Below are 27891 nucleotides of genomic sequence, written 5' to 3'. Positions count from 1 at the left end.
ACTCGTCGTCGCCTCGGTGCGCGCTTCGCATGCTGTGCTCCATCTCTCTCTTTTTCATAATTTCTGTAATTTATGATTTATATCTCGAGATTACACCCTTGCCGCCTATGCTGCTCTTGGCACTCTCTCTCTGTACGCCGGTGAGCGAATTTTTTCAAAAGTAAAATTGTTTTACTTGTCTTGTTTTTTTGTTTCCCTTGTCTTATCACTTAATGTATACGATAATATTCCGGTTCTTTGTTATACGCGATAAGTTCATTTTTTTGAACTTTCGTTAGTACGAGAATTAAGTGATTTTCATATATCTACATCTTTGGAAATTTCGGGATATTTGTGCATTAAAAGAGTTATATAAATATCATGTATAACTGATTACAGTGCTGCTATTATTTTCAAAGAAGAAAAGTGCACAAGACACGAATGACCTGTCGCGTATTAAGGATGTATGCGTCACGTCTTAAAGTATCATCGAAAATTTCGAAATTTCACAGAATTTCACTCGAATCCTATCTCTTGATTGAAATCACTTTTTTGTAATTTCGTGGAACGCGAAAGATTAAGTTTGGAACCTGATCTCATCGATAGGACAACGGCAAATGATCGTCGTAGGTTCGCGCTACAGCGCGTAGATGTGTCGTTGGGTTCCTGAATTTTTTAAGTTTCTATTTTCCGTAATCAATCCGTCGTCCTAATTAATAATACGCCTCGTGAATTCGAGAGGAAAGTCACCAGGGGCGCGGGAAGAAAATACGTATCCCCGAGAGAGAAAGAGACAGAATCTTCCGCGGTAATGAGGACCAAGATCGAGACGGGAAATGCGCGCGATTGCGCGCCGACACGTTCATTAGCCGTCAGCCGGAGTAACAAGTTCCTCCCTTTCTCGCGCTGATGGGCAGCGAGTCTTGCCCGTGTCCGCGAAAGGATCCCGTGCATCCCGAAGTGCATCTTAAATCGCTGCTTTGTTCTCGCGCGCCAACTCGAATTATTCACCTTCGGGCGCCTTTGTTGTGGCCGCGAGCGGGACAATGACGCGAAAGCGACGCTTCTCGGATTACGTCGCGCTATCGGCGAGATAGATCGGTACGTGCCGCGCGTCTCCGCGACGGATTCGCGACGATTTGCCCGGCGCGATAAACGGACCCTCCTCTCTCCCGCGAGGCGGAACGCGCAGAAAGAGAGAGTCACCTCTTTTCACCGGCACGCCCGCGACGCGCGTGCGGTATCCCCGTGTACATTCGCGAAATATGTCGTGTACGCGCGGAGAGTCGAAGGGACGAGTGAAAAGTTCGCCGGAAAGCAAATAGCGAGCAATGATTTTACGACTTTTATCCCGTTGGATCGTTCGTTTGCACGGCTCGCCCGGCGACGGTAATATTAATTGTTAATCAATCCGGCGCGTCGTTCGTCGCGCGAACGTTGAAATTATTTCCAACGCTTCTCGGACGTGTGCAATGAAGTCACGGATTCAATTCAACATTTGCGCGACTCGAGGGCGTTTTAATTTCGTAATACCAGCGAAAAGTTATTGAAGTTGAAAAATTACAGGCTTCGCATATTGCATTATTAGAAATCGGCTGCAGAGAAGAAAACAATGAAACGGTCTGCTGCAGTTTTAGGTGTACATTTTAAACGAGCAAGTAAATTCAAATAAACTTTGGCACAAATATTTACCAGAGTTGAATTGGTATATGTAAAGAAAGTGATTTAATTCGTAATTTGCAAATAAGTGCCGCAAAACGCGATTGCATGCATCAGAATCAAGAGTAAAGAAAAAATTAAATATAATAACTTTTAAATTAATAAGAGAATTATGTATTATATATTAGTAATTATGAATTATTCAAATTTTATTAAAACACAGAGGGGAAAGATTTCTTTAGACTTAATGAACAATTTTATGCGACTATTCCAAAGCATATATTTCTTTGGTTTTAATAAATTTTATGCAGATTTTTCTTTAGATTTAATAAAATTTATTAGAAACAAAGAAGTATGTGCTTTGGAATAGTCGAACAAAATCCTTTATTAAATTTAAAGAAATCTCTCCGTGAACAATAATAGAACAATCTGTGAAATTGACAAATTTTTTGACAATATTTGGAAATGTGGCGCACACATCCCTATTTACTAATAGTTAGAGGTGGAGAACTAGCGATGCGCTAATTATCGATAATTATCGATAGTGATGATCGATAACCATTATTTACAGGGCGATTCGAGAAAATTCACGAGTTCACGAGTTCGACGTGCTCTGCCCGTGTGTAGTATCTCAGGCACGTAATAAGGTAAAAGCGATGATCTAGCCGTGAGAACGAACCACCAACGGCAGTGTAAGTGCGGCGTTTCTCTCACTCTTTCGAGCCGAAATCGCCGGGTAATTTCGTCGTCACGGACGCGCGAGTCCCGCGTGCACGCGCATCCGTGAAACTTCACCGTGCAATTCAGCGGGGTTGAAGGTGCCGTGGAAACCGCCACGTGCTCGCGCGCAAAGTGCGCGGCACATACCATCACTGCCCCTCGGCATCGAACGCGCGCGCGGTTGTATATCGCGTTCAACGTTGCCCCCGCCACCGTCGCCGACGTCTTATCGCATTTCCGCTCACGTCTTCCTCTTCCTTTCCCCCCTTCCTCCTCCTTTCCACCGTCCGTATGCAACGTACGCGTACGTTTCCACCTTTCTTGCGTCGTCGCAGGGCCGATCCTACTCGCAGGGCCGGTACTTACGACACTTAAGGGCCCCTCCTCGATGTCCCGTGAGTGTATCTTATCTCCAATAACGGGGCTTTGGGGCTGCCAATTTAGATTCGGGAACCGCGTGTAATCCCGATATCGTCCCGCATCAGTTATTTCCTCGCCCTCTTTTCTGCCCTCACCCTCCCCCACTCCCGCAAACGCGAAAAATAACGGGTCAGTGCCTCGACCGACTGTGCCTCCTCGCAATATCGCAATTTTATTTCCGCGGGTCAAAGAGGCATCCATCGACGCTGTTGAGAGAAAGAGAGAGAGAGAGTCATCAATATATTCGTGATGCGTGGCGCGTGTTTTTCTTTCCGCGTGTCACGCGGCCACGCACCGGCTCGCGACAAAAATAAATTCGAAGGAATCGCTGGGCCGAGCAAGCGGGCAAGGGAGGCGCGATGGAAAAAAGGGAAACGGGACGAGGAAAAAAAAAATACGCTTCGGACGCGCGAGGTGAGCTTCTCGCGTGCGAATAGGGCGACGTCAAATATTTGCGCGTAACGGTTGCGTGTCGCGATGCGAAAACGCGGTCGCGCGCGAATTTCCACGGTGTGTACTCGATATAAACGGAAAACAAAAAAAAAATATGGAGAGAGATAAAAAGAAAAATCGCAAGGCCTGGTAAACCTATCCATCGACCGGCACAACCCGGCGGAAGTATTAGGATTTGAAAACTATATGCCCGCCGCGACGAATCATGAATATGAAAGTCACGTGTAAAAACAAAAAGGAAAAAAAAAAAGAGTAAATGTCGCGACGGTCGAGGTAACAATCGCGTACGAACAACCGCGTTCGTGATGTGCCGTGTCCCCCGTCGCCGAGTCGCAAACGATTCGAGGAAAAAAAAAGGAAGCAAACGAAATGGGAAAGAAACATTTGACGTAACACACACGCGCGCGTATTGCTTACAGCGGGCCAATGAAAAATGCAAGGTGCGCACGCAAAGATAAGAACGTTCGGTTTCGGACGATACGCCGAGCGATAAGGCTGAATTCACGGTCGTAAAATTCGCGGGACAACAACGCGCATAGCCACCGTGTAACCCTCCCGCCGAATCGCGCCGGAAATTTATGCGTTCGACGAATCGAATCGAATGATTGCATCTCGAGAGCTACGATCAACTTTTCCTCTATGCGGGCGAAGTGCACCTTTTCGCGCGATCGCGAGTATTCGAGAAAACTCTCGAAAGTACGCGGATCGCGTACAGTAAAGGCGCACTGTGTTTCATTCAATATTCGTATGAAGTCCCCGTAGTAGATAAACGCGGTAATTGCGTCGATATTAGCGTTTATGAGAAAAACGTAATATCGCACGTGTATAACACAGTGCGTTATAAATTGACGTTTATTAACTTGGCCGTAAAAAATTAATTTTACATGCGCTGCGCAACGCCACAAAAAAAAGTCAAGCTATACTGTAAACATCGTTCAAGAAGAATCAATACAATTCCTTACATAATACAGCAGTAAATTCGATCAATTAAATAAAATTAAGGAGAATTTGACGCGCGTAACCTCAGGATTCGGTCGAGTTGTCAATTCAATATAACAGTAAAGTAATAAATATTTGTTCCCAATGCGGCAAATGCGATTCGGGTTTAACTTTCCGGCTGCATTGAATTATTCATTCGGGAATAGGAACGGGGAGTCCTTCGCGACGGACCGGAGGTGCATCGTCGCGCCGCGCGTCGCCGCGCGGCGTCGACGTCGTGGAAAGTACCGGAAAGTGCAAGCTGGAAATGCACCGTTTCGGAACGTCCGATTGTCGCAAGGTGCGCAGATCCGAGCGCGTGCACGAGCGCGTCTCGTCTTGCGGTCTTACGTAACGCGATACGCAACGCGCGAGAGGAACGGGGCGTTTCTGCCGCGAACGGAAATCGTATCCGCGCGTTACACGCGCGCGTTGCGTAAGAACCGTAAGGAACCGGACGACGACAATGTAATCGTATCGGCGCGGAAGCATCGGCGAGTGTTGTTACACGCGTATACAAACTTGAAGCGTTTTCGCGATCTTTGATTTTGGTCTTTTCATTGTCGCGTACACCGAGATAAAAAAATAGTTGCGGTAACTTTAATATTGTTATAATTTATAATTATTTCTGGACCCAACCATATTTTAATGATTATTCAACAATATGAAGTGTAGTTGGTTCAAACTACATTAAAGTTCTCATAATCGTAATAATGGTCTATGTAACTTATGATATGGTTGCTATAAACAAAATGCATATTTTAATATAATAAGTTGTACCGTAAAACAAACATTATAAGCATTTGCTACAAGTACATAATTATTATTAGCAATATTATAATAATAACACATTTTTCTATCGGTGTAGGACAAAGTGGATCCACAACTCATCTCAAATATATATTTGTTTCTTCTGAAGAATTTTAGACATTATTTTTAAAAAGAGAAGGAAAGATTTTATTCTATATTCAAAGATTGTGTATAACGAGAGAGCAATCGAGACACTTTTTATGCGCACGAACGTTCGTATGCGAGCAAACTTGTTCTCTCCAAGCGTGAAGCTTAAGCAGCGCACACACGTGGATATCCCGTAATTCAATTTTTATTTACTACAAATATGCCGTAGAAATTGTTGGAAAGATTTCGACAATATTATAAGAGATAATTTTTAATTACTTAATATTTCAGGTGTCATTACAAAATTAATATCTACTTCTCGCGAATATCGTCGGTCACTCGATGCCCGGAAGCGTTCACGGCGGAAATCCGCGCGGCGATCTGACTCGCGGCAGGACGGATCGCAATCGCGCGATATTTATACGATCTGTTATTAAGACACACGCGCGCTCGCGTAATTCGGACGTAATGCGAACGAAGTCACGCTTCAGCGAGTACGCGCGCTGGCCATTCATGAAGACCAGGCCCGAGGCGCATTCTTCTACAGCAAGCGGAGCTCAGCTCCGCTCGGCTCGGTTGCACGCGTATGGGAGTGCGCGCCGGCCCGGCCGGCCGGCCGGTCGGTCGGTCGGTTCACTCGATTTCATTCATTTGCCGGATAATCGTCGTGTTCCTGTTGCAGCCCAGGGACGTGCCAACAAGCCAGTTGCTTGCGCTCAAGGTCCCGGGTTCCGGGTTGCGCTTGTCGGATCGTGGAGCACCGCCGCTCGTTATTGTCTTCCTGCTGCTGCTGCTGCTGCATCGTCGCTTCTCTAAGCGATGTTTATCCGTGCAAAGTTGCTGAATCGCCCGGCGTTACGAAATGACATGGAATTCTCTCGTCAGCCTCTCGTGACGATGCGAGCAAGTCATCGAGTTGCTCCGCTGAGATTTTACGAGGCTATTAAGCCGAGACGTTTCTAGAGTTCTCCGCGTTCGTCGCGCGTCCCAGATGAGCTTAAACTATTCTCTACGTATATTCTCCACGCAGTGATTATATTATGTCTTAAATCTTGCTTGAAAATCCCCGAGTGGGCTACACCGCGGGAATTCAAATCATAATATTTATACGAGCAAGCAGGCTGCATTATGTCGCATCGTGCGGGATATGAAAATGTTTCTCGTGTTCTTCGCGAGCTGAGAATAAAAAATAATTTTCATTATAAAAGTTAATTAATACGTTAATCAACCTAAAATCCAACCGTCAAATATATTCCATATTTTTATCCAATTCTTTTACAATTTTCTTATTTTTTTTTTTTTGCCACCAACTGATCTGACTGATCGTTTTGTGTTACGTAGTAAAATTCGTCCTTCTTCCGTCGCAAAGGAGACCGACGGCAGAATTCCATTTTTGTCGCGATGCATGGCCACACATGGCCACGAAATTAACCGACTCTGCGCGCGCGGAGCGATGCGTGCACGGCGCACGTGTGCACGTACACGCGGCGAGAAGGGGAAGGAGGGAGGGGAGGAAGGGGTTAGAGGGGAGAGGGGAGAGGGGGAGGGGGGATCGTGCCAGCATTACCAGTATATTACCGCGTATGCCGGCTCGGCCACGGTCATCTCGAGACCTTCTTGCGCAGCCACTCACACGCACCGTACGCGTCCGCGAGGCGGATTACGCAACGGCGCGCGGCGCAGCGGTGCAATTGCGAGCGTCGCGCGTAGACTGCAACGCAACGGCGGCGCGGTGACCGGCGAGTTCCAATAGAGAATCTACACCCGCCACACTCGCCTTCCCCGCGCGGCAAACCTTAATAGATCTCTTTCTCTCTCTCTCTCTCTCTCTCTCTCGCCATTCATAAACGCGGGAATAATCTATCGGATTGAATGAAATTTCGCGATTGTAGAAACGTCATATCCGCGTGACGTATTTTCATAACTTGTTATTCATATCTGACGGAAGGTAGGAGCGTTCTAAACCCTCGGGTAACCGCGACGCGGTCATTTTTCAAAGGCGATAAGGGCGGAACAATTGAAGCGTACGTATCATTATTCGGCGAAGGTGCAACGTATTACAGATATACGTTGGGAACGGTCGCCTCAAGCGGTTCCTATTTCGGAGAGAAATGTCGGATTGATAAAAGTAACTTGTCCGGGAGAGGAAACGATTAATTTATCGTCGACGATTTGGCCGATTGCACGCGACGAATACAAGAAACGCGCGGGAGATATCGGGAGTTTTTATCGCGCTGTGTGAATTCATTTGCAAAAATTGGATTTTCTTCCCCCTTTCCCCCCCCCCTCCTCGAGCAATTCCGAAAGTCAGCCGGGAACCCCGACGACGATAAAAAATAAAAGTGTTCTAAATGCGCCGAGCGCCAAAGAGACGACGCGCGACGGTTCCGTCGAGAGGTGATGTCGAGCGTTATAGTGGAATATAACGGCGTGCGATCATGCAGCAAACCTGAAATGCGATTATCGATTATTGGCGCGCACTTATCAGAGAGCAACCGAGCTCTTGACTCTCATCGACGCGGTTCCCATCCAGGTCTCTCTCTCTCTCTCTCGCGCGCGCGCGCGCGAAAACATACATGGCGAATGCCGCTGCTTGTCGCTTATGTAATTCAGAGCGTAGTATCGCTCTCTCGTGATTTAACGATGTTGATACCAACGCGCCGTCCAGTATTAATCAAACGTTCTTTTAACTCGGCGATCGATTAAACGGCGACGCTGCATAATCCGTTGGATTTAACAGCTTCTCGTTAAACATCTGTATCGATTTGGATTCCTAAATACAGTTTAGTTTTATTTAAATTGTGTTCTCACTTAATTAAGGACATCGTTGTTTTTACGCCGTGTAAAAACGACGAAGTTATTTGAGGCAAAAAGGGGAATTGATATATGTGTAAAAAAAATTTACATTAAAAAAATTAAATAACACTTAGAGAATTAGTGACTTTGTGTGCTGGTGACACGAAGATAATAAAAGACATTATTTGGACGTTGAATTATCTTCGTTATATCGCACTAACGAGGTACGAGCGATGAAGCAGGAGCGATGTGTCGCACGCGACAGCTAAAAAGGAAAGTTACCATTGGCATCTATGGATGTGTCACTTGACTCGCGCTAATAATCGATCGGTTGCCGATCGACCTTCGAACGTTGAAATATTGCGCACAACGTACCTGCGGCAGTCCATTGCGTCCAAGGTCCCAACGATTAGTGGGTCACAGTGTATACGATACATCGTTTAGTTGAAGGCAATTGTTTGCGGCACAATTAAACGTGACGGATCCAATTAGCGCGAAATTAATAAATTTCAAGTATTTTGATGACAACACGTAGAATCCGAAATAATAAGCGGAGAGCACACGCGCAAAAATAATATCAACGGTGCAACTCGTTGACATCTATGCCAAATACAATATTTGCTTTTGATTTGCAAAGATACAAATGCTTTGGCTCATTCGTATATCAATAATTACAAGAAATAATGAATTACAAGGAAGATGAGAGAAATACACGTTAATTGAAATTGTAATTTGTATTGACTTAGCGCACATAGAGGCAAATTGGGCAAATATTTGTCGAGTAAAGTTAAAAACAAAACCTCAGCAAAATTGATTGAAATCGCATTTCAACATATGTATAATTCTTTTAGTCTACAGAGAAATCTTCCCTTTTACATACAGAAAATAGAAAAAAAAGTTCAGTTTTCTAATTTTGTTTACAAAATGTTTCGCACCGACATAATGAAAGAAACTTTTTCTCCGATTACCTGACCTATCAAAATTCATAGCAGATACAATCTGCAAGTAAGGTAAAAAGAGATAAAATGATATTCTCCTGGTAAGGGACGATATGTAGAAAGAGACTTTTCGTTCGCGCGATCGAGAGTGAATACGATTTCTAACTTTGCTCCTCCGAGCGATAACGGGTCCAGAATTGACTAACGAATTCTTATTGAAAGGTAGTTCTCTTGGTCGGGATCTTGGCTGCTATCGACGCCATAAAACCCGATTTATTTCGCACTAGAAATAGATTAAACCACTATAGTTTGTCGCACCTCTCGGCGCCCGCATGATTTTAACGTTCCGACGACAGAAGTTATGTCGCGAGATCGATCGCAATTATTTAATCCTTAATCGAAGTGCTTTTTATACGCTCTCTCAAGATGTCATCTCTTTTCATTGCGATAATTTAATTATTTCATATATACTTTGTCATGCCAATTTCGCTTTGAACTTATGCATATTGTGTATTAATTACAAATGTAGCATGCGAAAGATCATTGTGAATATATAATTTGCAAAACAAATTATAAATTGTATTTACATGAAAATGTATCATAAGTTACATAATTAATCGTTTATAATTTCACATTTATGATTATTTAATTAACATCGAAATATAACAACGCTATTGATATTGACGTAACAGTAACCAAAATTGGCGTAACGGTCAATCCATCACGCAGATAGAGCGCGGTGAAGTATGAAAAATGGAGCATAATAAGGTAATTATTCATGTCTTCATAACGAATAGACCGATGCACGGGGTGAGGGAGTATTACAATTACAAAATTTTAATTAAACCGCTGGCTCATTAACAGTGATGAGACAGATTGGATTCACTCTCGCGCGAACGTCCTTGAGCCGGTGCACGCTTGCAGTCTCTCTCTCTCTCGTCCTGACGATTATTTAACGCAACGGCATAAGCATGTTACGCCGACGTAACAATCGCATAATTTACGATGTTACGATATAGCACGACGCGTCGTCTTCCCCCTCCGCGATATCGCCCGTCGTGCCGATGTGGACCGGCGTCCTTGAATTTTTCCTTCCGGTCGTGTCATAAATTTTGACAGTAGGAAATAAGCACGTGACGCGCGACACATCCATTGTCCAGCGCCCACGAAAGGAAATTATGTCATTAGCCGCATAACGGCTAATACCGCGATATTCAACAATATTGCGGTAAGTACCGCGAGCGTCCTCATAAAGCCAATTGTTTTCTTATTAGCCCCCATCTTTTCCATTGTATCCACGCGGGGATTCCATGCTCAAAGTGTATTAAATTCAGAATATATAGGCTCTGTGTGTGTGTGTGTGTGTGTGTGTGTGTGTGTGTGTGTGTGTGTTCTATTCAATTCTACGTTACGTATATGCATTATAACTAGATTTTCCAGTACTAGTAGTGTATATTGAAATACGACCATAGTCGTTCACTGTAAAAAAGTATTTAAATTTACAAAATTGATAGTGAAACATAAAATTTTTTAAATATTTTTATCTTTAATTATGTAAATATATCATATTAAACAAAAAATCATATTTGCATAATTAGAAATAAAAATATTAAACAAATTGATATATTTTCACTATAAATTGTGTAATTTATACAAATATTGTTTATGTAATTTTGTATAATTTTTTTACAGTAGAAAAGAGAAGACATCGATTTTAATCGCGGTTAAAAGAGATTCACGTATTTCATACATTTTCGATTTTTCCGAAACGTATAACAGCCTCGAGCGTGTGTACAATGTTCCATCTTCTCAATAATACCGCCACAAAATCTGATCGATGGCGATGAAATCTCGACGCTATAATAAAAGACTTTCGTATACACGGCTCGTCACGGCTCGTTACGCGGCATAATATACGGCATACGTACGTCATCTGATTCATCACGGCAATGCCGCGAAGTGACGTTTTGTGTATGAAAATGTGTCGCACGAGGCAAAGGCATCTTTTCGATCCGGTGGAATAGTACCAGCAGCAGTCAGCCAGCCGCGATGTGCAATAAAGTACAGAGCGATAAAAGCCGGTGGCAGCTAGATAGTGGTGGAATAGTACCGGTAACGATTAGTCTGCCTCGCAGTCGGACGTGGTATCTTAATTCAGCATAACGACATCACGTATTATTACGAATTTTCCTGCGACGGCACGTTTTCACACGCGACGTTCTCCATAATTATATTCGTTACGCAATTTCCGAGAGATGCTTGTAAACAGTTCGCATGTAAATCGGAATTAATGTGTTTCACGTATCTTCCGAACACTCTTAATGTCCGTGACAACGGTTATATCATTAAGTCACAGATGATGTAATCAAATCTTCTTTTTTCCCAGTCATTTATAAAGATTTTACATTAGCTCTGTACAAATATTACAACAAAATAAAGAGATATCATAGACATTTGTGTGATATTTAATCTTTCCTTCGACGCGATCGAAATAACTTTTAACGATTGTCCCCAATGTATTTTTAATCGACTTACTTTAGACACGAGGTCGTACATAGTTAGAGATAAAATTAGGATAAACAACATGGCGCTGCGGTTACATCAGTAAAAAGAACGATGTGGCCGCAATAGATTGTACAATATTATAATTGATCGGCCGTACTAAATTTGTTTTACATTGTATATCTATTAGAGAAACATTGTACGATGTTATTGGGCATTTAGAGGCCGTTTTCGAGACATGTATTAATCTGGCATAAGCCATGTGACATGATAAACAAAGTGCCTAGGTTCGTGTTGATAAATAAGATTCGATAAACCAGTTTCCTCTGTTTAACAGATGGCCCGAAGTTTCAGGCGCTTTATCCGCTGTCAGTGAGATTAATCTGACGCATCAATTGATATGGGAAGACCAGAGATTTAATAAATATGTCGTTACTTAGACAAATTTTTCATCAAACCGGCGCGTTGAATCGATTATCATGCGCATCTCTAAAAATATCAGTGCCGAAAAATGTACGGCGAGTCAGACGGATTGTCGACTCGCGATTGGTCAATCGAACATATTGTCGTGGTGAAAGAAGAAGAAGAAGAAGAAGACGACGATTAAGAAGAAGAAGAAGAAGCAAAAGGCGGTCGGAATGAACCACAGCCAAAAGCAGCGGTGTGGCAATCGCCGCGTTCTTTAACTTTACCAGCTGCTCTTCTTCGCCTCTAACCGTTTTAATTTAAGACCACCCCTTCAAATGTCACGAATACGCATTCCGTTCCGCGCCGTCTCGCTTGCGAGATTGAAAAACGGCTTTCATGTAGGCATCCACTGTTATCTGATTGCGCGTCAATGTTCCTCCTGTACTCCCCCATACGCTTTCCCGTTCTCCTCTCCGTCAAACGCATCGCGCAATAACAAAAGCCAGATTTCGTTAATCTGTTTCCGATACCGTGACTTCGCAGTCTCGCGAAAATACGTTCCGTCAGAAGTGGCTCATAAAATTTTCGAGAAGACGACGCGCGGAGAAGCAAATGCTTTTTTTTTGCCTTTTATGCGTTCACGAGATTTAATAATCAATTTGAATGCGATACGTCACTTAATGTCGAGGAGAAAAAAATGTAATTATTAATTGTGAGACGCCTCAGGCGTCCGTACAACGTCTATAAAAAAATTCTACTTTTTGCGAAGACGCAATGAATAGAGACGAGCGGGAGCGAGCGATCGAAGAAGCAAGTTGCATTTGTTGTGTCGGATTGAGTGGCGCACGTAACACCGAACGAGAAGCGTCCAAAACAACGGTACTACTACTCCTACTACTACTACTACTACTACTGCTACTACTACTACTACTACTACTACTACTCCTACTACTACTACTCGTACTACTACTACCATTACTACTACTACTACTACTACTGAGTATTTTAATAGGTTTAACGAGAGTCTCCAGAAATCTCCGAGCTTCAGCGGGAACGCACCCGACGAAATTCGTGCCAATCCCTTTTAATCGTGTTTACGAGCATGCTGCTCCGTCTCTCCCTCTCTCTTTTTTTTTCTCTCTCTCTCTCTCTCTCTCTCTCTCATCCATCTCGCTCTGCCCGTGTCTTCACGCGCGAGGCAGAGGTGCAATTTCCAGTTACGAGCGAACGCGACTGACGAGAACTCCTCGAGGACTAACGCTAACCTTGTTGCCGCTACCCGACGGCGTAAAATGTAACCGCGTCGCGAGCGAATTAGAGCGAATATATTCTTCTTTTTTTTTTCTCCTTCTTTCCCTCTTTCCGCAGGGTACGCTTCGTGACTCCGTTGCCGACTCACTTCTGCGAAAGTGTCGATGGGCCGGCAGAATGGCCGATGCGCACGGCGGCGGCTACGACGACCGAAGTAACCTGCTTTAGAAAGTTCATCCGCAACCGCACCGGCCGTGCGACGTGCAATAATAAAATACAGACGACGGTGGCAATAAACACACGGTGGAAATTATTGCGGAGACATTGTTTTGAATAACATCGGGCGCCCGGAGATAAATGGGGCAGTACCTGGCGAAATGCGAGGAGACACCGAAATAGAAACTGGAGCTTTCTTCGGAAAAACACGGAGAGCTCCGGGAGATCGAGCAGCGCGTACGTGGGATCAGCGTACTTATTTATGTTTACAAGAATAATATATCGTATCTCGTATGATGTTCACTCTATCTTTGACCGATAGATAAGGCCGCGCCCGCCTCGTACCGATTAATTTGCCGCGCGGATTGACACAATTCGGCGGTCGCGCTACTTTTCGACAACCTTTCAAAAAAAAATATTCGATCCAAGAGGTCCCCCGATCGATCCGCGACGGCTGCCGTTTGTCGCGCGTTCCCTCGGAGCCGTAATAATGACGAAACGCACACACACACACACACCGTGTCGAGTGCCACGCCGGCGACCTACATTTATAAATAGAGAGGTCTCATCTCTCCGACGAGAGGCAAAGGTGCGCGGCGTGTGTCATCCCAGGAATATCACGGCCGACCGAGTGACCGGCTGTGCCAGCGTGAATGAGAGAGACCCGACCGTTGCATGCATGCACGCATGCATGCGTGCGTGCCGTGTGTGTGTGTGCGTGCGATACGTGCACGGCATACAAAACGCGCGAAACTTGCTTGATGCGTACGAGGAAAAAAAATACCTCCTTTCTGGCTACGGTCACGCAGCTGGTACGCGGTCATTAAAATTAGATTAAAAAGTTAATTGATCAACGGCGCGTACAAATCGCGCGCATTTTCATTCGCCTAGATCCGAGTAGATTTAATGCGAGCGAAATTCGCAGTGCCAAGCCCCCCCCCGTGAAAAAGCGGACTTTCAATATATAACGGAAAAACAATTCCCGTAACGGAACGCGTAACGCCACTGACGTTTTTGGCTGTGCCGTTATTACGTAACGAGCGTGGCAAAAGAGACAAGACTCACGAGCCGGGCGGTGAGGAAAAATCGAATGCCGTGAACAAGTGTATTAATTATCGTTAAAAAGTTCCGATATTTTCCCCAAACCTTTCTCGTTCTCTCGCAGATGTTTACTTCGTTTGGCGACTGGACACGCAAAGCTGAATCAGATTTTGCGCAAAGTTATGGCTCGCAACTCGCTCCATCTTCGTATAATGAATACATCCGCGATCAAATGGCAAGATATAAAATGACAATAGATTTCTAATCGTTTCTTGTCGCGTCGCGTCCGTTCAAGAGAGAAAAGGAGAGAGAATCTTTCGATTTCCTTCCCGCGAGAAAAGCGAACGCTTGCCAGGGCTCTCGTGGCACTTTTGCGTGCGGCAACAGCAAATACGTCGCTATAGCGATTTATTGTCGCGCCGACCGGAACATTAGGGGATCCGCTTGGCGGTACGGCTGAAATTTAAATCAACGTGGTGTGTCGTAACGGTCGCGAGACCCGCGAGCGTCCACGGGAGTTTGGGGAAGAACGACCTCGCCGTATTATTAGAGACGTTATTATATATTTGCATTACGTGACCGTGTAGTATAAGTATGTATACGCATGTCTCGGCGCTGCGGCGCGTCCGCGCCGCTTCGTTCCGATCGCGTGAGCTGTAAAGACGCTGCGAAGCCAGGTGGACGAGGCTCTACGTCTCGCAAACAAGTGTCTCGCGGCGTCTCGTAGCGGTAGAGAGAATTCTCTGGGCGAAACGCACGTTGAGATAAGCAGAAAAAATTTGTATAATCTATTATTGTCTCATGTAGCAAGAATATAAAATATGCTTAATAAATCTTGTTTAAATACCCATGCATCTCCTATTAATTAAGAAAACATATTTTTCTATTCTTAATTCATTAATTCGAACCAAAGATAGGTTACGCTGGAGGAAATAAGATTGCAAAATAATCAATATGCTAAAGAACTACTCGCGCACATTTAATTTATTGACATTCTTTTCACGGGCGTGAGCAGCAATTTTATATCAAAAGGAAATTTATTCGTTAGAATTTTCGATTTTAATCCGGGAATATCGACTGAATGAATGGAAGTGAATTTCGCGTTATAATGCATGTTGATTCTATTCCAACCGGCCGCCATTACAATTACATTGGCAACTTTGTCTCGCTTGTTTTTTCGTATTGTGCTGGATGGGTCATCGATTGTCTGCCGCTCCGTTAAAGTTACGTGCCGCGAGCTTAACGTAGAAGTGAAAAATATCGTCTGGAAGTTAGCCAGTGAAACTATTTCCAGAGCAAGTGGCATAAATAGCGTTGTTATGGCGAACGGATGCTCGTATAGTGGTCCTCGTGCAAAGTGAAGAATTATAATCAGCGAGGTACCAACATGATAATAGTAAGGAAAAAATGCCGCGGCATGTGATTCAGGATGTATCTTTAGATGAGGAATGATGCATGAGTGTCGATGTAAAATCGCCACCGTGGTAATTACACACAACGCCAATCATATATTTTACAATTAATTTCCCCGCTCAATATATAAAATAAGAATCTAAATTTTATACATTTAACGTAGGTCGTCTATTTGATAAATGTACGGAACTTAATAATTAAATTTCTAATTTTAACGAATTTACTTATTAAATTAATTTAATGAATTTTTATTGTCAATTTCAAAATATTAATTTTAAAATGTAGTCTACATCTTGCATTTTATCGAGAGACAAGGAGATTCGTGCTAATTGCACCTGCAGTCTGCTCGTCGCGATAATTTTCACGAGGTAATACGTAAATATCGTCGCGGACACGCGGTGGCCCGTGCGGTTTAACCAGCGTACTTTTGCCGCTGATAAGCGGGATATGATCGAGCTCGTAAATTTCGCTTATCAACCGAATGTCAAGTTGCTCAACTGAATTTGCGGTTGACCGAGATCAATGGTAATGTCCCGCTGGTTAAACGTTTTATCAGGTATCGATAGAGTGTGGTATATCAAAGGCGCGCCATAGTATAAGCTTCGCTTCGTGTATATAATTACGTTTCGTAATTGCAAATCGGTTTCTTATCGGTATTAGTGACATGTACTTTTTCTTCCCGCGAGACGAAGGGGAAAAAATTCGCGCCATCGCGCGCGCGCGAACGAGCCGCGCGTCCCGACGACGTCGATCCCGAGAAGTGCCGTTTTATCGCCGTTTAATCGCGGATTCGAATCGACGATACCGCGCCGCCATTTCCGAGAAGCGATGCGCAACGATAAACGCTAATGTGTATCATTGTGATCTCCACTCCGCCGCCGGGATTTACATAACGCGCGCGAATAAATCCGCGTCGCGACAAAGACGGGTGCGCTAATGAGCGCGCCAAAGGTTAATTGCAAGGCTTTTCCGTAAGATCGTTGTCGTATATATTTCGTTATCTTGGTAGCGGAAGCGCGCGCCGCATTCCGCGTCACTTGAAAACGCGTGATCGAACGCGCGCGAGGGAGAGTTCCGCGCGCGGCTCTTTGTATACGCGCGGCGCGACGCGGCTATTCCATTATCTGCGGCAGGAAAGTTTTACCTTATTGTTCGCCCGCGTGGAGATCTGCCTCTCTGTTCTATTCTTGAGTTTCGAGCACGTCCTTCAGCTGCAAGCACACACAAAGAAAACTCTGGTTATATATCATGCCGGCATTAACACGCTAAACTTATATTATCGATTATCAATCGCACGCATGAGCTCGCGAATCAATTTTTACCGCGGCGGAAATGAGCCGCGGCTTTTGCCTTAATAAAAGAGTGCAATTATATCCACTTTACGCTCCGCCGGAGATTTTTTACAAGACGCCATAAGTCCCCCGAGGTTTAATCCCTCCCGCGTTTTTTGCCCGCCAGCATTGACGAAGTCACGCGAACTCGACAATTTTCTTATTTGCGTCAGATCTTCACGAGTGTAGGGAAGTTCCGGGCGGGGAAACTCAACGAATGACGAATTTGTTGCAGTCGCAAACTTTCGCGAGAGCTGCTTAGAAAGAGTCGAGCGAGTCTAATATCGAAGAATGCGTCAAGTTTCTTTGAAAAGAATCGTTCGACAGAAATGAAATAAAGTTGCTCAATCACAGAGAACGCGGAACGAAAGTCGCTCTCGACAACAAATTACCGCGACCGTGAAAGCCCGAAACACAGTCGTCAAGTGTCGTTAATGAAGTTCACAAGTTGAAGAATTCCGCGCGGTCATGCGTGCGTCGCCGAAGTTGTTTGCGCTTCGTATGAATAACCACGAAACAATCGTTTCCGTTGCGAATGAAGCTCATGAACAATACATAACGTCGACCTTTGAATTTTATTTTCGCCAATCTCCCCCCGAATTTTTTCCATCGCGTTTCCACGTCGTATTTTGATCGATGTGCAATAACAAACAATATAAAGCTATTTATTAAAGAATGCGAATAATGAATTCTCCAATGTTAACGATAAAAATGAACGTTTGAAGGAATTTAAACGTACATTTAAATATATTCGAGAATTTAAACAAAGAATTTTTATAGCGTTTTCGACCGGCCCGGATTAATCGCTTTGGGAGCGATTAATGACGTCATAAGGCCAATCACGGTCATTCTTCTGAAGAGAGGAATAACCAGGTAATCGGCCAGTTCTAGAGGAAAAAGACGGGTTAACCCAGCACCTGTCGAAAACGCCATTATTCTGACAACTTCTAGCTGTTATAGAATTTTACTCTTGCAATTTAGTTTTTGCAATACACACGCGCAGATGTTCTCTTCTCCCCTTAGAGAGCTTGCAAAAAAATATTCAATGAAAAAAAAAAATAGAGAAAAAAGGTAAAATAAAAAAAAAGTTATCGACACACAAGTTTCCTAGTTCAACACGTGTGGCGCATGTGTTGCCCGTGCGTTCTACTCGTTTTCTACTCGTTTTACGAATCCTCTCCGCGAAAACATCAATAGTGATTCAGCGGCGCGCGTGTCAATATAAACAATAGACTTCCCGTTATCGCTTGTTCGCACGTTATTGTTGTTGAGCATTTGGGAAGAAGCGGCGAAGAAAAAACAACGGCGGCTCTTAATACGCTCTCGCTGACGTTCGCACGTAGGAATGCCGTAATCATCATCGTCCGACGAGCCGTCGAGGAAAATTCGCGAGGTACGCCCGCCGAGCGTGAGTCACGTTCCCCCGGACGGCTGACCTGATCCAATTTCGAAATAATCCCCGAAAGAAGGAAAAAGGACAACTCGCGCGCGCGATGAAATTCAATCAGGGGGTGGGAGGAAGGGGAAGGGTAAGAAGACGCAGACGCTCGCCGCTGCCGCCGCCGCCGCTGCCGTCCGAGGAGACCGAAATAGCATACGTGCAGCGTCTTACAATAAACATTCTGAAACGGTAGAACGCACGAATGCGTCGCGTCATCGATTATCGATGCGTACAAAATACTTCGCTGCTGGAATGTTCGAAGGGAGCAAGTTTTCTCGTCCGCGCGCGCGATACAGTGCCCTGTATTCGTGTTTTGAACGACACTAAATTTTAACGAGCAAAAATTCCGAAAATACTTTCGAAAATTCGGTATTTTAAAACGGTTGCAGGAGAGAGTCCACGTCATCGTCAGAGCCGAAAGAGCCTGAACCGGGATCTGCACGTGACGCGTATACCGATGACGATATCGACGTCGATCCCCGCGCGAAATAAATAACAAACGTAAACAGGAAGTTAAGCGCGCCGTTGACGTAATCACGACCGCGCGCCGGTCGCTTTCGTCGCGTGAAATTCCGGGGGTTTCATGCAAAGTGGCAATGATCGCTTTCATAATGGCGAGCGTGTTACAACCGCGTCGCGATGCCATTTCTTGCCGAGGTGGTTTTCGAGCCGCGGCGAGTGGACGCGGCGCGGGGGGAGGGGGGAAAGTGATCGGCGATCCGTCCGTCAATGAAGTAGAATGTCCCTTTTTTTTTGCTGTTGCTGCGGTGTGATACAATCGACAGCCGCGCCGATTGGACAATGAACTCCGTTCTGGGCCTCTGGGGCTCGAAATAATTTCATTTGTGCCACGAAATCGCATTTTCACCGGCGAAAAAGAAGGTATTATCACATTTCCGCCTGTCGTTTCTTATCTGCTATTTTTTCGCGAGTGACGCAAGGGCGCTCGATAATCGGTGACAGGCTCCGTGTTGATAGACCGATCGTAAAAACTAACAGGCGGCTAAAGTGTATGTAAACAAAAAATGAAATATAAAACACAAAATTGCAAAATATAATGACGATATGGCGATCTAAAATATACCAATTGTAATGACATTGTCCGCTAATCACAAAAAATCTCTTTGTAGGATGGGTGTGAACTATATATAGAAGAAAAAAAAGTCACGAGACTTTTTTCTACTCTAACGGCAACAAAAAGTCATGACGCGATGGACATTCGCCATGGATTCTGCTCGAAGTGGTAGCGTGCAGGCCCGTTGGTGAAAATGCAAGAGCCATCTCGCGTAATCATGCAACTTTCTCGCACTCGAGTCTTCCAGGGTCAACGGTACGTCAGGGTACAGACGCCAAAAGAGGTCAACCGGGCATCAAGACCGGTCTACACGACTCGGCAATAAGGGAAAGTACAAGATGCTTTCGACGGAACGACCCTTTTAAGGGGCACGAGGGTAGTTCCGACGATGACAGCGGGGGTGGAAAAGGAGGAGGGACATATTGATCGTGCGGAAAACATTCGCTCCAGAAAACGGGATTGTCTCCTGCATCCTTCTCGGTGGCAAAAGAAAAGACGGAAAGCGCAGAGCAGCTCGTATGTATAGCTGGATCGTACATATATCTCTCTCTCCCTCGCAGGACAATTTATTCGAACGCCGAGAGCATCGACGTATTCCGAATCAAGACGCCCCGAACTACGTCGCCGAGATTTAAATCAGTAGCGACAGCTCGTCGTCGGGATCTGTCGTGAGCGAGAGCAATCTAACGGCGGAGGTATTTGCTCGAGAAAATTGCGACACACAAATTGCACGTAATGGTTATTGTAGGGTGGCGGAAAAAAAAATGAGGAAACGAAGCTACCGCGTCGGCATCACGAGTAACCTTCTCGAAATGACTCCAAGTCGAGTCGAGTGTGTGTGTGTGTGTGTGTGTGTGTGTGTGTGTGTGCAGCCTGAAAGGGGAAGAAAAAGTACAATTCTCTCCTTCCTTATTGCAGCTCTTTAGCTCGTTACGTGCGTTGTCTCGTTTCGAGATGTCCGACGAGTGTAGCAATTAACGCTGGTGACAAATTCGTGCGGGTCTCTCTCAAGCACGTACACGCACGTGTTACGAGGCGACACACACACACACACACACACACACACACACACACACACACACACACACACACACACACACACACACATTTAACCAAGTGCCCCAGTTACTGCACCGGGGACCGGGTGAAAGATAGTTGAGGAGGGAGAATTATGAGGAATCGTTAGGGGTGCTCATGTCGTATTTAGACGTACGAACGGAGGTCGCACGAGGGTTGGGAATTCTCAAGGGCACGGTGATGACGCAGAGTACGGGGGTGAGGGAGGGGAAGAGGGGGGGGAGGGGTGACGGTCTATTTTAACGGGCGGACATAAGGTGATCGATCGGGCGCGCACGGGCATCGTACCAACCCGCACGAAAAGCGCCTGGAGGCGGCGGAATATTTCGTGGCCGCTCCTGCCGGCTACGCTATCGCGATCTTCCATTTGCCCGTGCATATACCACCCTTATTCGCAATTTCGGATCGCGGCACGCGAGGTTATTGAACCGCGTTCGGCCACGGTGCGCCCGCCGTGAGAGTGAAGTTTCGCTGCCGTCGGAGTTTAAGTTCCTCCGTCCGAGCGCCGCGAGCGCACGGCCGCATCAACCGAAATTGATCGAAATCGCGAAATTAAACCTGGCGCGCGCGGTCGGCAACTCGATTCACCTGCACATCCCGCACGGAAGTTTCTCATTATGTTCCATGCGCAAACTATCGAGGCCCATAATTCCAACGTAGTAAACGATACATAAATGTATACTGTTTAAGTAGATGATAATAATAGGGATGTACGAAACGCTACTTTTATAATAAGTACCTATAAATTTGATCAATCACTTAGGTGCGGTCGATTTAAATTTATTAATTTTCAATATATCTGTATAATATATATAATAAAAAACGGACTTTGCATTACTTTGTATGGCTACAAATTTGATCTAACATGCTGTACACTGGATGTTAAAAGAGACGATCAGAACATGGTAAACCCATAGCACTAATGTAAGTAGTAAAGTAAGTTTAAGTAAGAAATGTCCAAATAGTATAATTGATTGGCAAAAGTTAATCTTGGTAAAAAGATTTAAATATATAACCATTTGTACCTTTTATAACAATAAATCGATTCGGTTCTCATCGTTTTGCATATAAAAATATCAAAGGAAGATCATCGAAAAGTGCAATAATACTTCGCATAATATTTTACAAAATATTTTAAATTGCATGGACGATTAATATTTATATGTAAAATTAGCAGAGGAATTCATTGGAAACCAAAAAGCATATAAATTCAAACCACTTGTCGGGAACAAACTTACTACTGTATCCGATCACAATTGACTTTTTATCTACGTCGATTGAACAATTTGCGTTCAGTTTAGTGAGCACCATCCACTCTCACAACTTTCCTTTTTTTTAAAGCTTCGTGTAGACCCTACATGTTAAATAAAATACTCTATCTAAGGAATTCCTTCAAAAATGATGTTTTAAAAAAAGACTCGTCACCTCGCGAGGAAATCTAGGGCAGTTCGGTAGGTCGTTATTGGAGATAACACCAGCGACTTCTCCGGAGGCATCTCAGTGAATGTTTCTCCCTTTGGTAACTCTCTTCTCTGCACCGGGGAGCGTACGTTACGTAGGAAGCCAGGTCGCCGGGAGCTTTTGTAACGTGGGCGGAAAAGCTCAGATCAATATCAAGCGCGAATTGGAACGTTACGTTGCGAAGATCGACCCGTGACCCAGTATGGACCCGCCCGTAGGTAGGGCGGCGACGGTGGCGCCACCCGAAAGATTATTTTACACACATGCACACATACGGAGGCACGCACGCACGGGCGGGAAGTCGGTCAAACGCGGATGCATTTCCCGGCGAATTTTTCTAGGGGCGATCTCGCGCGCGCGTATCGCCGCGATTATCCCGCACGCTCGATATTTCCGAATAAATTCGCATTAAGCCGCCTCGCTGGCGGTTCAAACAGATGCCAGTCAATAGTTATTGATAGATTCGACCTGTCCGAATTCGTTTCGCAAAGATTCTCGAAGGTCTTTGAACGTTTGGAGATTTTGAAGAGGCTTGGAAAAACATCGAATATCTCTAGATCTTTTTTTAGAAGTATTTAAATATTGCAAAAAGAACTTGTGACTCAAAACAGTTACTTTTTTCATCTTATACTTTATGCATTATACACGGACAAATCTATTTTAAAATTATAGGGATGATTATAAAATAAAGAAAAAGATCGAAAAGGTGAATAAACCCACGTTAAATCCGAAAATCCAAACCTTCTAATAAAATGTGAATCGTGCTTTCTTTCTTCTCCTCTCTCGTAAAGCCGATTACCGTTTATAAAAGTTGATGCAATGTAAAATCGATCGCGCGTGCCAGATTCCGACCTCTTTCTAACGGGTGGTGGATTAAACGCTCGTCGCGTATGTTCGGCACGAGAGAGAACCGACATGCATCTTGCCTATCTATTTACACAGAAAAGTTCGGAAATTACCTCACACAGTGCCACGTAGCAGGGAAGCCATTTCGCGAATTACTATTTGCTGAGCCAAAATTAATTCCGCGCTCCCTAGATTAGAACGGATTTCGGTACCAGGTTTTCGTTAGGTTTCCCACTGCCATCTTGCTTCATTATCTCGTTCATTGTCAGTATCCTGTTTGATATTTAATCATGTCTATCTTTAAACTTCCTGAGATAAGATTATGAAATGAGATTATAAGAGCTATCTCTCTTTCTCTCTCATCCATAAGAAACGCGAGAAACATTCGGAAGATTTGTGCATTAAATTCAACGTATATCGCGCGTGTTCTAAACGGTACACTCCAGGTTTTTATGTTAATTTAACACAAGAGAAGAATACGTTATACGTAACACAAACAATATGTGCAAAGTAAACGCAAAAAAGATAACATTTGGATATAATTGGGAGAGCAATTGTGAAAACATATTTCTTCAATAAAATTAACTGTTAATAAGTATATTTTACTCGTTTATCTTGCAATTTATATTTCAAAGCTACATTATTTTTATATTATTTGCTTATGTACTTTATTGCTTATAAAGCAATGTGTGTTATTTTAACGCTAGGAAATATCAATTTAATATAAAATATTCAAATAACATAATCTCGTTATGTTAAATTAAGAAGCAAATATTACAAAATTAACACAAAAACAAGGACAGGTTTAATATATCAATATTAAACGTTCTTTACCGTATATTTCTTCTCTTCGAACACACGAAGTTCGAATGTGAAAACTCCGACAATTTTTTGAAAGATGCCGTGATGCCAAAAGAGAAATCGTACACTACGTTGAGCCACCGTTGTGGAATTCGGTAAGTAAATTCGCGAAGCGGCGAGGATGAGAGGCTACGGGCGGGCTACGAAAATCGATTAAGACCACGGAGATTACGTAACACCCTCCCCCCGGGGGGGGGGAGAAAAAGACGTGACATTCGCGGACCTGCCGCGACCTTGGGAGGATACGTTTGGCAGTGCCGTGATGCATCTCGAAATAGCGGCGTCGCGTCGGCCTCGCAAAAGTTGTTGTTGATTCGGCTCGAACTAGTTTTCTCGTAACGTCTACGGTAATGCAATTCGCCTATTCATGCACGCCTGACGTGACGCGCGCACACTCACGCACGTGCAAACACGCGTAAGCTCTTCCGTGTGTATACGCGCTGATAACGCGCGCAACGATATGTATGTTACGGTGACGTGTATCGTACGTGACGAGTGGAAAAAAAAAAAGCAAGAGTCACGGTCCTGATTGAGATGCGCATAATTTCACTGGGTAAATGCCCAGAGATATACCTGACGATTCGCTCGACATGGCGGACTGCGCTTTTCTTCGCCGATAAATTACATTAGTAACCGGCTAACACGTGGATAAATTTCCATCATTGCTCGCGAGGAGCGAGGTACAGAGCGAAATGTTCTCCCTCCTTGACGACAATTCTTTTCTCGCACGATGAAAATTTCATCATAATGGTATCCCGTGACGTGCGACACAATACAGAGATATATATCTGCCGCTGTAAACTCGCGAGACGCGCAATAATTCCTTTGTATTAAGCGAGGTATTTATTAAACATATCAAACACCTTGATGCACGACGTCTATCTGTACACATCTCTCCATCCGTTTCACGAGTCACGCTAAAATGTTTAGTGTTTATTCGCGAAATGACGGTGAAAATCCAACGGGCTTTTACATCATAAGTATGTAAGACATCTGTTCCAACATCGCAGTGCGCGCTATATTTGTCGCGCGCGTATTGCATAATGGAGGGGTTTATTCGGTTAGAAAACGTTGCATTTAACACTGTACTTCGTGCAAAGTACAGAATCGATTATTGCATTCAAGTAAAAACACAGTAGAGAAAGAGAAAGAGAGACGTAATTTTTCTCTAAATCTGCAAAATCTATCGACTAAATTTGTCGAAAGGAAAAATACCGAAGAGACAGCTGGCAAACCTGTAAATCGTATCCAGAAATGTGTTTGTTTCCCATCGCTCAGTACTTTTTTTTCTTCTCTCCTCGTAGTTATCGCGGCCATTGTCGATTCTAAATTCGACTATCACGCATGACTGGTTAAACACGTAAGACAAAAGAGTCGTAGGAAAGAGAGCAAGAAGAAGGATCCCCCGCGTCGTGCACTCATATTTTTTTCTGCACCGGCTATTCGGGTGCTTCAAAAATTCGCGCGAAGCGTAAATCTCTTACGTTTTCTGAAGAAGCGTTTCGCTGAGAAAAAGAAAGAGGCGATTCCGTGAAAAACGTTGCATGCAGATTCGCGAAAAAAAAAACAACACGGGGAATAAACTCAACAGAAAGAAATTTCAACGGTCGAGTGAAAACGAGAGTGAAAAAGTACGACGGTCTCTGCCAGTCACGCGAATGCGTACGCGCGTTTTTATCAAGCAACAGACTCAACACAAATAATTAAAACTAATTCGCTTTTACTTTTAATTTCGCACAGAGAAATGCGAATGGAATTCATATAAATTCATTTTTTAAACTTTGATTAAAGACTTTAATTAAAGTCAAGGCTTATTTGCTCGCAGCTGAATCTTCGTGCTGATATTTTTCTCTAGTATGATTTTTTATTTTTCGAATTTATCAAACTGGGTGTTGAAATTTTCAATCTTGACAGACAGCTATAGTAATATCATGATATTAAATTCATCAATTTAATAATAATGCTAATAAGTATTGGTTACCGAATACGATAAAAAATTTGTTGCCAAAAATAGTACCTCAGAGATTGAACCTTGGGGATTGAAGGGATTAAAGCTTGTCTTTAATTAATTGGTTTTTACATGTCGGTTATTATTTTTATTATTTTTCATAACTACAAAAAATAATCTTTATCGTTTAAAAGATATTTTATATTTATATAAAAAAGCTCCAGATTTAAAGCAATCGTTTATTTATTAAAAATGCTTTATATATTTATTATTTTTTTAAATACATTTTATATTAAACATTCAACTGTCTCGCGCAAATTATTTAAAATATTTGTTTTTCCGGTGACGGATGCTCGCTTAATCGATGCTTCGCGCAAAGTTCGCGAGTCAAGCGGCGCGCGACAGCTATTCCGGATAAAATCATCGATTTACTCTGTCAACCGTGATTGTTACTGTTTTCGGCAGCGCTCCCATACTAATAAGGTTATCATAACAGCAGGAACGAGTGCGCTGCGCAGATAAGTCCTTTATTTGCACGACGAATTAACGCGGATTCGCGCGCGTATGCGGACGCACACGTACGCGCGCGCTATTATTCGCCGAAGTTGTAGCGCGCTGCAATAAACTTCGCGAGGTGACGCGTACAGCGCTCGGGAGAACAAATCTGTAGCGAAACTGCCACTCATCGTCATTATCATAGGATGCGTTCTTCTTCTGGTGGAGCCGCGAGCGTTTCCCGGCAACTAGTCGTCCCTCGAGTCGGGAGTCGCGTCTTTCCGGCCTTGCGCGCGAATGCCGGGTTTAACGACGCGCAAAACAATTATAACTTTTACCGAGCGAAATGGTTTTACTGAAACCGCGCGCCACGTTTATGATCCGCGCTATAAAACGACGCTCCGCGTTATCGCGCAGCGCTATTACACGCTCGAACGAAAGATATCGTCTATCGTCGGGACGATAAATTGACATAGCCTCTTTGATTTCGATTAACTTCGCGAAAACCAGACCGATAACTCAACGTGTGCAATGTTGTAATAAATATATGCTACTCTGTGCGAATTTAATTTCCCTATCTCGCAGGTTTTTTACCTACGCTGAGAAAAGAATATGTTGTAAATTTGACTAAATTTTTCAACTGAATTAAATTTTGTCTATTCAAGCATTTATATATTTCAATTAATTATATAAATACTTGAATTGAAATTTGTGCATAAATTCTTGAACTGACAAAATTTTAATATAATTGAAAAATTTTGTCAAATTAACAATTTTTTTTTTCAGCATGTATATAATTGTTTTACACACGGAAAAAATTTTACAAGAACATTTACTATGTACAATAGTAGTTATGGACCATAAGAAAAAATTTCAAAAAATTATATCATAATTAGTGTAATACTGCAGTAATTTGATGAAAAACGTAGTAAAAATTTTCATAATTTCTTCCTTGTTCCGCGCTTACCATTTACCATAGTTTTTACTATAAAATTTTCCCCGTGCATGAAAAATACTCTTTAAAATCTCGTGCGCCAGATTTTAATATCGCAATTCGAATTATCAATCGATGTCCATCATTAAACGTATCGGGAATCAAACAAGGTAATAACGGCGAAATATAGGGCATCGAGTTGGAAACGAGCTAGTTTTGCCGTCCACTGAAATATTACGAAAGAGAATCTCTTTCTCGCGAGGGGAAACGAGCGGGCGATCATTAAGAATATTCCTATTCACTGTATACCTTCCAGCGGCTGCTCGTTTGCTACCCGTTGTTCCTTTATCCGGGGAACCCGCCGCCGCCGCCGCCGCCGTCGATTTTAGAGAAACACTCGGCCGCGTATCCGACAGTATTGACGGCGCGCAGTGGGTATCGCGACCGCCGGTAGAATGCACATGCAGCACCGAGAATATCGCGCCGAGAATAAATAGCGAGAGAGAAACGATCGGTGGCCGGCCGGCCGTTTTGTTCGCGGCCGCACATGCACCACCGTGCATGCGCGCTCGCCGATTTCACGGGCAGGCAATACAAAATATCGGCCGCCATAAATTCGCGCGGATATCGCTCGGCTTCTCTCCCCCTCCTTCCTCCTCCTCCTCTCCCTTGTCACCTCGCCAAACTCCATCGACGATATGTGGAGCGGCTGCTCCGAACATACTCGAAAATTATGGCTCGCCGGAAAAGA

The 27891-nt window shown here is 43.8% G+C and overlaps 1 protein-coding gene and 1 long non-coding RNA gene across 2 annotated transcripts in view; one reads left to right on the top strand and one right to left on the bottom strand.

The window, feature by feature from the left end:
- Window positions 1–27891, bottom strand: part of LOC105831392 (protein Tob1) — a 90886-nt gene that overhangs the window by 56364 nt on the left and 6631 nt on the right. The window contains exon 2 of the mRNA XM_012671477.3: window positions 16816–16882. The gene's annotated coding sequence lies outside the window, so the exon portion shown is untranslated. The remainder of the gene's footprint in view (window positions 1–16815; window positions 16883–27891) is intronic.
- On the top strand, window positions 35–8799 carry LOC118645288. The gene is made up of 2 exons (XR_004963046.1): window positions 35–140; window positions 2210–8799. It is a non-coding gene; the product is annotated as an uncharacterized LOC118645288 (long non-coding RNA).

The sequence above is a fragment of the Monomorium pharaonis genome, chromosome 4 (assembly GCF_013373865.1).
Source record: "Monomorium pharaonis isolate MP-MQ-018 chromosome 4, ASM1337386v2, whole genome shotgun sequence".
NCBI lineage: Eukaryota > Metazoa > Arthropoda > Insecta > Hymenoptera > Formicidae > Monomorium > Monomorium pharaonis.
The sequence above is the reverse complement of the archived record's forward strand: the minus strand, read 5'-3'. Positions and strand labels throughout refer to the sequence as shown.